At 46.5% G+C, this 13,553-nt stretch overlaps 1 pseudogene; it reads left to right on the plus strand.

Moving 5' to 3' along the window:
* Positions 1-9,953: 9,953 nt before the first annotated feature.
* LOC133231475 (small ribosomal subunit protein eS19-like) lies at positions 9,954-10,391 on the plus strand (annotated as a pseudogene).
* Positions 10,392-13,553: the final 3,162 nt, after the last annotated feature.

Genomic DNA, 13,553 nt, shown 5'->3' on the forward strand with positions numbered 1-13,553 from the left:
GATGGCCAGCGAGTGTCCTGTCTCTCCCATCAGACTGGGAGCACTGAGTCCCTCTCTGTTAACTAGGACTCTCCCTCAGGGCAGGGCAGCGGTTCTTAAACCAAAGCAAGAATTAGAATCACCTGGAGGACTTGTGACAAAGTTCCTGATTCAGTAAGTCTGAGGAGGGGGTCTGAGAATTTGCATTTTGACAAAGTTCTCTACTGTGGCTACTGCTGATGCTACTGCTGCTGCGGGGGAACCACACTTTGAGAACCAGTGAGGTCGGGACCGCCTTCTTGCTTGCCCATTGTCAGGCTTTGCCTGCTAGTGGTGCTCACCTGGCAAGCCACCGCAGGGCCTGTTGGACAGGAGTGTCCAGGAGAACTCTGTAACACAGATGAATGTACCTCCCCCTCCTTTCCTTAAGCCGGCACCAAAGCCAACCCCGCCGCCATAAGTGCCCCTGGTGATTCCTTCCTCCCCTGACCTTGACCTTTGAGGGCTGCAGATGGCCAGAGCTGGATCTCCTGCTCCCCAGCTACATGCGCCATGCTGGTGCTGCAGAAGCCAGTGGGTCCCCTCTCATAGGAGGAGGAGGGAATAAAGGTGAGGAAGAGGGGTCCCAGCACCCCATCTCACTTTGGATGACCTCCTGGGGCCTAAGTAGACAGAGGGGCTTGTGGATGGAGTCCACGAACATGCATGTAGCATCCCACCTCCTTCCTTCCTACTCAGTTGCCTAGACACAGAAAGCGAAGAGAGAAGAAAGATGAGAAGACCAGACTAGAGCAGGGAGAAAGAAGGTGCTCTGCATCTCTCCTTGAGAAGACATATTGGAGCCACTGGGGCCCAGGCGGACCACAGGCCCCTCTCCTGCAGGACCATACCCAGCTGGCTTTTAGGCTCTAGACTTCACCACCTGATCTACCTGTTTTGGGAAAGAAAGGAAAGACAGCCTTCCAACTCTAGCCAGCATCCTTCCCAGACTTGCCAACCAGCCTTATAAGCCTATGGTGGGCACTGGGTCACCCTCACTTATTTTATCCATGGTAGCACCTGGAAACCCTCTCCACCTTCCAGGGTCACAGAATTATCTATTTAATAATGAAACTCATCTATTGCTGGTGGGAATATAAAATGGTTCAGTAGCTATAGGAAATTGGCAATTCCTGAAAAACATAAACATATAATTACTATATGACCCAACAGCCCAAATGTCCTTCAATGGATGAATAAACAATTTGTGATGTATCCATACAATGGAATACTATTCTTTCATAAAAAGGAATAAAGTATTAATACACGATTCAATGTGGATGAACCTCAACACTGTGCTAAGTGAAAGAAGCCAGATGCAAAAGGTCAGGTATTGTATGATTCCATTTATAGGAAATATTCAGAATAGGTAAATCCATAGAGATTTGTCTGGAGAAGGAAGAAATGGGGTGCAATTGCCTAATGGATATGGGATTTCCTTTTGGGAAAATGTTTAGGAACCAGATAGAGGTGGTGGTTGCTCAACATGGTGAATGCACTAAATGCCACTGAGTTGTTCATTTTATAATGGTGAATTTCATGTTAGGTGAATTTCACCTCAAAAAAAAAAGTGTAGTAGACATTTTTTCAGGGAGTTCATTAAGTAGACCCATCTGCAGATTTCAGAGTCTACTTTTTTTGGAAACAGAAGCTTGTGCCCATGTGAGTTACAGCCACTCCCCAGGGTTTGAGGCACCAAGCATCCACTCTGAACACTTGGAAGATGCTCACAGGCCCCCAGGATGCAGTTCTTTTGGACCCAGACTGCATCTTGACAGCCTCCTGCTCTGCCTGGCTCCCATCCCAAGGGAGCCTCCCTTTCAGGTTCCTGCTTCCCAGGCAGGCAGCAGACACCTGATCAAGTGTTGAGGAGCTCAGCTTCCCATCTTCAGCTAAGGTCGTGCCATCTGCCCTCGAGGCTGGCCCACCCCTCCCTGATCATCTTGCTCCAAACATAGCTTGAAAAAGTCCTCCGGTTTTCTTTCCCACAGATTATTTTAATTACCCCCTAAATGGGCCCCTTGTTCTCTGGCATCTTTGACTCCCCACCAAATCCTTTTCCCTTGAGCTTGGCCCTGGGCTAGCCTCTCTGGATATGGGCAGGGAAGGAAGGGGTCTCAGGCTGAATCAGGCACATTTTCTGCTCCCCTCAGCTCTAAAGCCTCACTAGATCGTTCTGCTCAAAGACCTTCAGTGACCATTCCCTAGAGCTAAGGGTTGTGTCCTTTGGAGATCTTGAACCTTTTGAGGTCCTGACAAAAGCTTTGCCCCCTTCCCTAAACAAATGAATATACATGACCAGCTGCAAGAAATCTGTGGGCCTCCCTGACCTCTGCAGCCCATCCTAGGACCCCTAGGGCAGGGCTTCTCAAAGTGTTGTCCACAAGATGAGTACGGAAATGAAGACTCATCTTTGAGAAAACTTTATCATGATTTGACATTGCCACACTTCCTAGTGCATGACCATTTTTGCAGTGTTTTATAAAAAACAACCTGAGTTCACAGCTGGAAATGTTTTGCTCTAGCCCCGTTCTTTGCAGCCTCATCTCTGGCTACCTCCAGCAATAATACTCACATATACACACGTCCTGTGTCTTCCCTTTACACTCCATGCCCTTGTCCATACTGTTCCCACCTTGGGGTTGTCCTTTCCTTCCTCTGCACCTGTAGACACCTGATACCCACTTTCAGGCCCAGCTCAAGTTCCACGTCTTCAATAAAGCCTTCCCAATTCCAGCCCTGCCCTCCTCACACACAGCCACTTGGACACAAACATTCTAGCTGACAGTCCCTGTCCCCTGGGTTTTCTTAACACTCACTTAGCTTTATTTGTGACCATCTGGTTTGCTTCTCTAGGGACAGAGCTTTCGTCCTCTTGGTCCCCCCGTCTTCTCCACCCTCCAGAGCATCTGTGCTTATGGATTCAGGGCAACCTGCTGCCCTGATTCTCTGGGGTCCTCCTGTGGCTGCACCTCTATGTGCCCTCCTTCCATGCTGGGGGAGCTTCAGGCATCTTCCCAACATAGGACCCAGGCCTGTATACCACTCCCTGCGCCATCCATCCATGACTTCACTCGCCTTATTAGAGGTCAGACTTTCTCAGTAAAAACCACTGGTATATGACTGGGGCCAAATATTAATACATACAAGACTTTAAGGGCTGGAAAAATTAATTTGACTGGTTTTCTTTTTTGTTTGTTTTGTATGGGTTTTGGTTGCCCTGGGTCTTCTTTGCTGTGCACGGACTTCTCACTGCGGTGGCTTCTCTTGTTAAGGAGCACAGGTTCCAGGCACACAGGCTCAGTAGCAAGGCACAGGCTTAGTTGCCCCGCAGCACATGGAATCTTCCCAGACTAGGGATGAAACCTGTGTCCCCTGCATTGACAGGCAGATTCTTATCCAGTATACCACCATGGAAGTCCTTGATTGGTTGTTTAATAGAAAATTCTATTTGTATGTGATGCAAAATTCAAAAGGTGCAAAAGGAAAAGTCAATTTCCCTGTCACTGCCTCTGTTCCCAGTCACCCAGCTCCAGGCCCAGAAACAAACATCATTCCCAGCTTCTTTGGTCTTTCAGGACCTGCCTATATGTTCACAAGCATTTCTTTTGTGTTGTTTTATCCAAATGGCAGCAGACAATACACACTCAGCAACATAAACTAGAGATTGTTCTGCACAAGCACATATGAAGGTGCCCTGTTGACAGATGTTTAGGCTGTGGTGCAAGAGACACCCTGCTAGTTACTTTATTTTACACAATGTGAGTTTATATGTACAATAAATTCCTAGAAGCAGAATAGCTGGATAAGGGGTATGTTTCGCCCTGACTAATGGCACCATGTGAAATGGCTCAGTCATGTCCGACTCTTTGCAACCCCATGGACTGTAGCCTACCAGGCTCTTTCGTCCATGGGATTTTCCAGGCAAGAATACTGGAGTGCATTGCCATTTCCTTCTCCAGGAGATCTTCCTGACCCAGGGATTGAACCCAGTTCAGGGAAGTGGCACCATAGCAACCAGTTTTTCCCAATTTGGCCACTTATTTCTCTTGTGGTGTGTGAGTGGGAAAAACTAAGGCAGAGACGCGAACAACCTCCCTACCCCATTCCTGGGAGAATCCAAAACTGGGCAAGGGATCCGTAAGCAGGAAGACATTCAGCTTCTCAGAATCAGAAAAATGCCCCAAGGATTCTGCCCATCTTGAGAAACAGGGAAAAAGGGGATGTAAGAAAATGGCAACCCACTCCAGTATTCTTGTTTGGAGAATCCCATGGATGGAGGAGCCTGACCGGCTACAGTCCATTGGGTCGCAAAGAGTCGGACATGACTGAGCGGCTTCACTTTCTCTTTCTAGCCCCAAAATAGAAAATCTAAAATAATGATCATTTCATATATGAAGGAGACAAGCCAGAGGACATCCAAAGGGTTCCATGTCAGCAAGAGAGACTGACGTTAGCTCCCACTGTGAACTTCCTGTCCAAGGCACAGTCCTGGCACTAGGCAGGGACAGTAGATGACTCCCTACTCAGGGATCATTAAGCCAGGATTAAGGGTGGAGGCCTTGCCAGGCCTGCTGGGAGGCCGAAGGCTGGAACTGGTGACCCCTTAAACCACTATGTCGGGGCACAGCCTAGCCAAGGTGGAAAGGCGGAGAAGTGGATTAATTAAAGCAGGGCCCTTAACAGTCTTCAAAGCAACCCCATACTCAAGTGTTCAAGGAGGGAAAGCAAGGATTGAGTAGCTCATTTTGCTGATGAGAAAAGCAAAGCCCAGAGAGGTTAAGAAACTTGCCTGAGTCTTCACAGGTGAACCAGGGCTAGAATCCAAGCCTTCAGCCCCCAGGTCCAATGAGATGACCTCCACTGTCCTGCCTCCGAGGCTGGAAGCTTCCCAAGAGAGGACCCAGGCTTTGGTTCCTCTACCCACCTCCCCAGGCCCACTGTAGCCTCACTCCTCCAAGCCTGCCTCCCCACCACACCCCAACTACATGGCCCCAGAACCGGGCTGAGATGGCTGAAAGAGGTTGCAAACCCCTCTCCTGTCTAACAAGTGAGCCGGGAGAGGAAGAAGGAGGTGGGAATAGGTCCCAAGCTCCCATCTCACTCATCCTCGCCCGTCTCCGTCTCAGACTCTCGTGATAGGAAAGTAGGCCAGTTTGGAATATGTCACGGATATTTTCAACATCCCCATCTGTACTACACAGCTTCGCACCCAGCCAAGTGGGGTGGAGTCGGAGCCTTCCTGCCGGATGAAAGGTACACCTGCTACCTCTGGGGCTCAGAGCCCATGTTGGGGGTGGGGCAAGCACAGGAGGCCATGGAGGGCTCTGCGCCTATGTTCAGCTGCCTGGACAGGGGTAGGGGCGAAGGGAAATGGACAGGAGGCCAGTCATATCTGCCCTCCTCCCAGAGAGGCCAGAGCTGAACAGCTGTCACCCCTGGACTCCATCCCGCTGCCTCTGTGAACAGTATGTATGGCCAGCCTGGAGGTTGAGCAATTTCCTGCAGAGAAATGGGTCTGAAAGGCTTTATTAGAGAGAATTGATATTGGAGGTGGGCCTTGAAAAGAGAGCAGGACTTTACTGGGTGGAGAAGATGGAGGAGGGTGTTCTCAGCCGAGGGGCATGCTTGAGGTGGGAGATGGGGGGTATAGAAGGCTGAGCAGGAATGGCAGCAAGAGAGACTGGATGGGGGTAGATTAACATTGGAGAAGGGGCTGTTAATGGTGAATGCCCAGATAAGAAGCTTGGGGTGCGCCCTGCATGTGACCATGAGGCTTTTAAGTGCCACGATTCAGAAAGAACCCATAGCAGCGGACAGGGAGGAGTCACCCAAGTCACACCCTGCTGGGGAGCAGGGAGTGAGTGAGCAAGCGAGCATTCTCTTCAAACTGCCAGCCACCTAGAGCATGTCCTCTTCCTGTCAGCTGGCTGGGGGAGCAAACAAGATTGGGGAAGGGGAGACCAAAGTGAGAAATGAACTCTTTATAGAGCTGTTAGAGACTTGCCAGGTTAAAGGAGACAAGGTCAGGACAGAGGCTGCATTGGAGAGATTCTTCTGGAAGGTTGGTAGAGGGGATACCTGGACACTGTGTTTATTAATCACCTACTATGGGCACTTGCCGGAGAAGGCGATGGCACCCCACTCCAGTACTCTTGCCTGGAAAATCCCATGGATGGAGGAGCATGGAAGGCTGCAGTCCATGAGGTCGCTAAGAGTCGGACACGACTGAGCGACTTCACTTTTGCTTTTCACTTTCATGCATTGGAGAAGGAAATGGCAACCCACTCCAGTGTTCTTGCCTGGAGAATCCCAGGGACAGGGGAGCCTGGTGGGCTGTCGTCTATGGGGTCGCACAGAGTCGGACACGACTGAAGTGACTTAGCAGCAGCAGCAGCATGGGCACTCGAAAGATGGCCTCATTTAATCCTCACAATAAACCCAAGAGGCTTTCCCCCTTTTTACTAATGTGGAAACTGAATTTAAATTTCAATAGGAAAGTATAAAGAAGTATAAGTCCCTTCCCTAAGGTCCCACAATGTATGCATGGGATAAGAATCCAGGTCTGTCCATTCCCCAAACCTGTCTCCTTTACCTTTCACCACCTCCCAGGAAAGAAGCAAGGCTCCCTCCCAAAGAAATGACTCAAGCCCCAATCTTCAGCCCTCTCTCACTGTCTCCACCCTGGGCCAGGACTCTAGGACCCCACACCAATCCCATGAGATGAGCCACTTTCAGATGAGTAAACCAAGGCTCAGAGAAGTAAAGTGACTTGCCCAAGGACACAAAGCTAATTAGTGGCAGAGGCAGGATTTAAACCCAGATCTCTTCTCACACCTACTCACCTTTCTAAGCACTTAGCTTCTTTGTTCCCCAGTTTCCTCATCTGTAAAATGAGGGAAGATTAGAGAGAGAGCACACATATATAAGCCAATTGGTACAGTGCCCAACAGTCCTTCAATGACCAAGAATGTTTTCTGAGCATCTGCGAGAAGCAGGACCCTCTTCTAGACATTGGGAGGTGAGAGGAAAAGAAGCCAGAGTCTGCTGTCTTGAGGTGGATACGAAGGCAAGGATTGAGAGGGGAGTGAGCCATAGGCACAGAGGCCAGGCTCCATAATTGCTCCAAGTTCTTGGGCAGTTCTCTCTGGACTTCTCTGCTTGTGGATCTAGAAAACAGGAGGATCGCAGAGAGGAGACGCTTCACACAGAGTAACCAGCCGTGAACTCTGTCACTGCAAGTCCCCTAGGTGAGCAGCCCTCGTCCACGGGCTGCGAGACCAGCAAAGCTCCGTCCTCCCCCGCCACACCGGCCTAGACTGCCCCCGTGGCCTGGATGGTCACTTTGCTTCCTGGTCCCTCTCCTCACAGGACGTGCAGCCCCCGCTCCTGGTCCTGTGGTGGATTCCACCCGGCTCCAGCCCAAAATGTGATGCTAGTATCTTAGAGGTTGCGACAGCTGGTGGTTCAGGGATGACCTTCAAGGCTCAGAAGCAGCACTGAGGAATGGGCCCCAGCTTTTTACTGTCAAGAGGTGAGGTGGATTCAGCCTGAGTCAGGGGTGGTTGGGCTTCTGGTCAAAATCAGGGAGTTCTTTGCAGGGAAACAGGGAAATTAGAGTCTAACCTAAGGAATATAACATAATCATAGTTGGGGCCATTCTTAAGCACTTAGGACACTATTTTATTTTATTTAATCCTCTGTGTATAAAATCCTATTTTATTTATTAACAACAGTTGTTTTTTTTTTTTCATTTTTGGCCACAGCACATGGCTCGTGGGTTCTTAATTCCCCACCCAGGGATTGAACCCTGCCCTCTGCAATGGAAGGGTGGAGTCCCAACCTCTGGACTGCCAAGGAGTTCCCTAAAACCTTTCCATTTTAGAGCTGATAAAACTGAGGCTCAGAAAAGTGAAGTGAGCCCCTGAGGGAAACAAAAGACTCTGCTCTTCTCTGCTTTTAGCTGCTGGACAGCTGAGCTCAGCCCTGCTTTCCCTGGGCTCTGAGTCAGGGGTGGACTCCAATCTTCAGGTGTAACCAAAGGCAGGGGAGCTGGGACCCAAGAAGTAGGGGGAAAGTCTTGCATCTCCCAGGGTATTGCTGGTCCTGTCACCCCTTCTTGGGGCAGCCACCCACTCAATCTCATCCCCAACCTCAGGGTCAGGAGGTAGGGCCAGGGTTGGAAGGTGAGATCAGGTCCTTCCCAGCTCCCCACTGCTGCTTCCATCACTCTGTCACTTTCTGTAAAAGCCCTGTGCCACCCTCTACCGTCTTCACTGGTGTTGTCTACCGACCTTGCCTTTTCAGTTTATTGAAGTCTTTTGGCGTCCCTCCCCCTAGTGTATCCTGGGTAACTCTAAAGTCCCAGCCTCTGCCTTCTACAACCTTCACATGTCTAGTCACTGTCTCCTCTGCCTACACCCTTGTTCACATCCTGGACATTTTCACCAACCTATAAGTGCTCACATTTTCCTCTCTGACCTCATTTCTCCTCCTTTTGTTCACTTATTCTTTGGACAACTGTTCTTCAACCCTCTGACAATTGACCCCGAGATGTTTTCCCCATCCATCAGCTCCCTTCTGTCTTCATTCTCTTCCTTTTTCAGCCCAGACTCTCTGTTTTATAAGATCATCTAACTCTCTACCTTCAGTCTTTTGTGTTTACCTTTGCCTGACAAAGCCCTGGACTTCTGATTCAGGAAGGCTACATGTGTTTACCACACCATCTTTAAAAATCTGTTTGAAAATGACAGAGAAAAAATATACTGGAGTTTTAAAGCACATTGCATTGTACTAATAGGAAGACTCAACAGAGAAGAAGAATCCAAGACCCCATAGAGGGAGCTACCCAAAGTGTGACTTTTCCTAACAGGACCTCAGATTTCCTGCTAACATCAAGAACAAAGCAAAGATGTTACTCCCATTATCACAATTCAGTGTTCTGGAAAGTTCTAGCCAGTGTGCTAAGGCAAGGGGGGAAAAGCATCTAGAATTGAAAGGAAGACTTAAAACTGTCTTTATGTGAAGACAGTGTGAATGTCCATGTACAAAATCTGATGGAACCTAAAAAAATAGATACTAGAACTAACAGATGAGTTTAGCAAGACTGTGAGATGGGGCTTCCCAGGAGGCGCTAGTGGTAAAGAACCCACCTGCCAATGCAGGGGACATAAGAGACTCGGGTTCCATCCCTGGGTCGGGAAGAGCCCCTGGAGGAGGGCATGGCAACCCACTCCAGTATTCTTGCCTGGAGAATCCCATGGACAGAGGAGGCTTTGGGGGCTACAGTTCATAGGGTCGCAGAGAGTTGGACACAACTCAAGTGACTTAGCACACATGCATGTGAGGTGTAAGACCAATCTACAAAATCAATAGTCTAGCAATGCTACAGTCTAGCAACAAACATGTGGAAACTGCGATTAAAAAAAAAAAAAAAAACAGGACTTCCCTGGTGGTTCAGTGGTTAAGACTTCATGCTTTCACTGTAGGGTGTGTGGGGTCAATCCCTGGTGGGGGACCCAACATCCTGAATGCCATGTGATGCAGCCAAAAAATAATAATAATAAAAATTTTTAAATTAAAAAAATATGTACAGTAGCAACAAAAAATATGAACTACTTAGAGATAAGTTTCACAAAGGATGCATAAGACCTGTACACTGAAAACTACAAAACACTTGTTTAGAAAAGTCAAAAGAGACTCAATAAGATGGAGATATACCACGCTCATGGATCAGAAGACTTGATATTGTTAAAATGTCAATTTTCCCCCAATTAGCCTATATATTCAATACAACCCCAGTCAAATTCCCAGCAGGATTTTTTTTAGAAACTGAAAAGCTGATTCTAAAATTCTTAGGGAAACACAAGGGACTTAGAATAGACAAAGCAACCTTGAAAAGGAAAGGGGAGGGGAACACTGGAGAGCCCTTCCCCATGGCTGGCAGCAAGGAAGCCACAGTGCCTGGAGTTACTGTAAAAGAGGTGAACCAGCAGGAGTTCATCAGGGCTTTGGCAGCCTTTTTCCAGGAAGCTGAAAGTCCTTGGATGGGCGGACACCATCAAGATAGCCAAGCATAAAGACCTTACTAACCACAGTGAGAGCTGTGGAATGACTTCCATAGTGCTGCACCTCTATCTCTGGAGATGTGCAAGGTAGGTTCTATGACCAAGATCTATGGGGACATCAGAGAAGCCACATCACATCTAGCAGCTTCACTGGGGCTCCAAGAGTGTGGCCTGCCAATTCCTCCAAGCCCTGGAAGGGCTGAAAATGGTGGACAAAGAGCAAATGGGGGTTACAAGCTGGCATCTCAGAGATAGAGAGATAGGGACAGAATGCCAGACAAGGCAGCTGCCAATGAGAAGCATTAGAACACATGCTTGGGGGCTTCCCTGGTGGCTCAGTGGTAGAGAATCCACCTGCCAATGCAGGAGACAGGGGTTCCATCCCTGATCAGGGAAGATCCCACATGCCTCAGAGCAACCAAGCCCATGGGCCATAACTGTTGATCCTGTGCTCTAGAGCCAGGGAGCCACAACTACTGAAGCCCACGTGCCCTAGAGCCCTTGCTTCACAACAAGAGAAGCCACTGCAGTGAGAAGGCTGCACGTCGTAACTAGAGAGTACCCCCCACTCACTGCTACCAGAGCAAAACCCAAGAAGCAATGAAGACCCAGCACAGCCAAAAACAAATAAATAAATAAAATAAAATAACCATTTCCAGAACAAATGCCTCACTCAAAAAGAAAACAAGTTGGGACTTCCCTGGTAGTCCAGTGGTTAAGAATCTGCCTTTGGTGCAAGGGACATGGGTTTGATTCTCTACAAAGGAACCAAGATCCCACATGCTGCAGGGCTACTGAGGCCACGTACCTCAACTGGAGCTGAAACTAAGACCCAGTGCAGCCAACTAAATAAATACAAAAGAAAACAAGTTGAAAGACTTACACTACATAAACTCAAGGTTATCAGGAAGCTATTGCATGTTGGCATCAAGATAGACAAATAGACCAAAGGAATAGAGTAGGAAGTCTGTAAGTAGACACACACACGTATGATTAATTAATTTTTAACAAAGATGCAAAGGCAGTCTAAGGGGAAGAAGGATAATCTTTTCAACAAATGGTTCTGGGAGAAGTGGATATCCATATTCAAAATAAAATACCTCACACCATATATAAAAATTAATTTAAAGTTGATCTAAGATCTCAACATAAGCCCAAAAGTATAAAACTTCTAGAAAACATAGGAGAAAATCTTTGCCACCTTCGGTTAGGCAAAGATTTCTCAGATAAAACACTTTAAAAGAAAAAATTGAAAAATTGGACTTTATAAAAATTAAAGCTATCTGCTATCTGAAAGACACTGTTATAGGAATAAAAAGACAAGTCTCAGACTAAGAGAGAGTATTTGCAAAGTATGTATGTGATAAAGGAGTTTCATTCAGAATAAATAAAGAACTCTAAAACTTCATTAGAAAACAAATAACTGAATTTTTTAAAAGGGCAGAATATTTGAACAAACACTTCGACCATGAAGATATACAGATGGCAAATAAGCATATGGAAGGATGTTCATTATCAGTCATTAGGGAAATGCACATGAAAACTACAGTGATATATCAATACTGGAATAGCTTTAAAAAGTTTTTTAATGACAGTACCAAGTGTTGGTTAGAATGTGGAGCAAATGGAACTCTCATACACTGCCGGTGGAAAAGTAAAGTGGTACAACCACTGTGGAAACCAGTTTGCCAGGGTCTTAAAATGTTAAACAGATACCTACCCTATGACCAGCAATTCCACTCACAAGTTCTCAATGCAAGAGAAATGAAAGCATATAACCACACAAAGACTTCTATGGAAACATTCACAACAGCTTTGTTTGTAATGGCCAACAACTGGAAACCCAAATGCCCATCAACAAGTGAATGAATAAACAAATTATAACATCCATACAATGGAATACTACCCAGCAACAAAAAGCAACGGACCGTTGATACACACACAGATGAATCTCAAAATGATTATGCTACGTGAAGAAGCCAGACAACAAACAGTATGCCCTGTATGATTCCAGGAATTAATAATATCAGGGAAATGCAAACTAATCTATAGGGACAGATAACACATCTGTGGTTTCCTACAGATGCGAGAAAAAGGTGGAGGACAGTCAGAGCAGGAGATTAAAAGGGGAAACAAGGAATCTTCTTGGGGCAATGGATATGCTCATTATCTTGACTTGGTGATAGCTTCACAGGTGTTGTAGCTGTTTAGTCTCTCAATTATATCTGACTCTTTGTGACCCCCATGGACAGTAGCCAGCCAGTCTCCTCTGTCCTTGGGATTTCCCAGGCAAGAATACTGGAGTGGGTTGCTATTTCCTTCTCCAGGGGATCTTCCAGACCCAGGGATCGAACCTGAGACTTCTACATTGGCAGGTGGATTCTTTACCACTAAGCCATCAGAGAAGCCCCTTCACAGGTATACTCATATATGAAAACTTATCAAAGTGTACATTTTAAATACAGTTAGTTCCTTGTATTGTCAATTATTCATCAGTAAAGCTATACAAAGGTCAATAAAAAGAAGTAATAATCAAATAAAACAAAAGAGTTAATCTGAAAAAAGAAATGAGATATAGATATTGGAAAAAGAGTAAAATAATCACTGCAAGCAGATTATATTATCATCTACTTAGAAAAGTCAATGATTCAACTGAAGCCTTGTAGATCTTATCAGCAAGTTCAGTAAAATGGCCAGTTAAGAGAAAAATATAGAAAAATCAATAGCTTTCTTTTTTACCAACAAAAACCAATTTTAAAACGTTAGAAAAATGATTTTATTCATAACAGCAATTAAAGCTGAAATACAGAGGAATAAATTTTACTGCGGACATACAAGAAGACCTGAATAAACGGAGAGATGTATGCCACTTTCTTGCAATGGAAGAAAGCTTTGGTAAAGCTGTCAATTCTCTCCAAATTACTCTATAAATCCAGTGCACTTCAGATTAAAATTCCAATTCCTTTGATGAAAACTAGAAAGATAACTCTAAAATTCATCTGGAAGAATAAATGAGTACCAAGGGGAAAAAATGTTTTTTAAAAATGTGGATAATGGGCTGGGTGCAGATTGCTTGCATCACCACTAATCGAAATGTACCATCAAACATTTGCTGTTACCGTAAGAACAAGATTTATCTGCATCCATAGTAGATCCTTCCCAAACATTCGTAGAATTGGCACTGACCAGGGACCTTGGCCTTCCTCAATCAATAGAAATTTATTAGAGGCCAGACAAGAAATTCAGGCAAGGCTTTATTGGGGCCCCTGCTCTAGCAGGGGGGAGCAAAAACAAGTGAGAGTTTCCCTTGCTCGCTCCCCAAGGAGGGCGGCAGGCTGGTTCCCTATATGGGGAGGGGGTTGGGGTGTGTCTAGGGGTTGGCGCAGAGAGGTTACTTAGGTGGTTTGCCCACCCCTTGGGTGGTGTTGAGAGCAGGGGGCATTCACAGTACTCTGCTTTTGTTCCTAG

Source organism: Bos javanicus, chromosome 19 (assembly GCF_032452875.1).
Source record: "Bos javanicus breed banteng chromosome 19, ARS-OSU_banteng_1.0, whole genome shotgun sequence".
In the NCBI taxonomy this organism is placed as follows: Eukaryota; Metazoa; Chordata; class Mammalia; order Artiodactyla; family Bovidae; genus Bos; species Bos javanicus.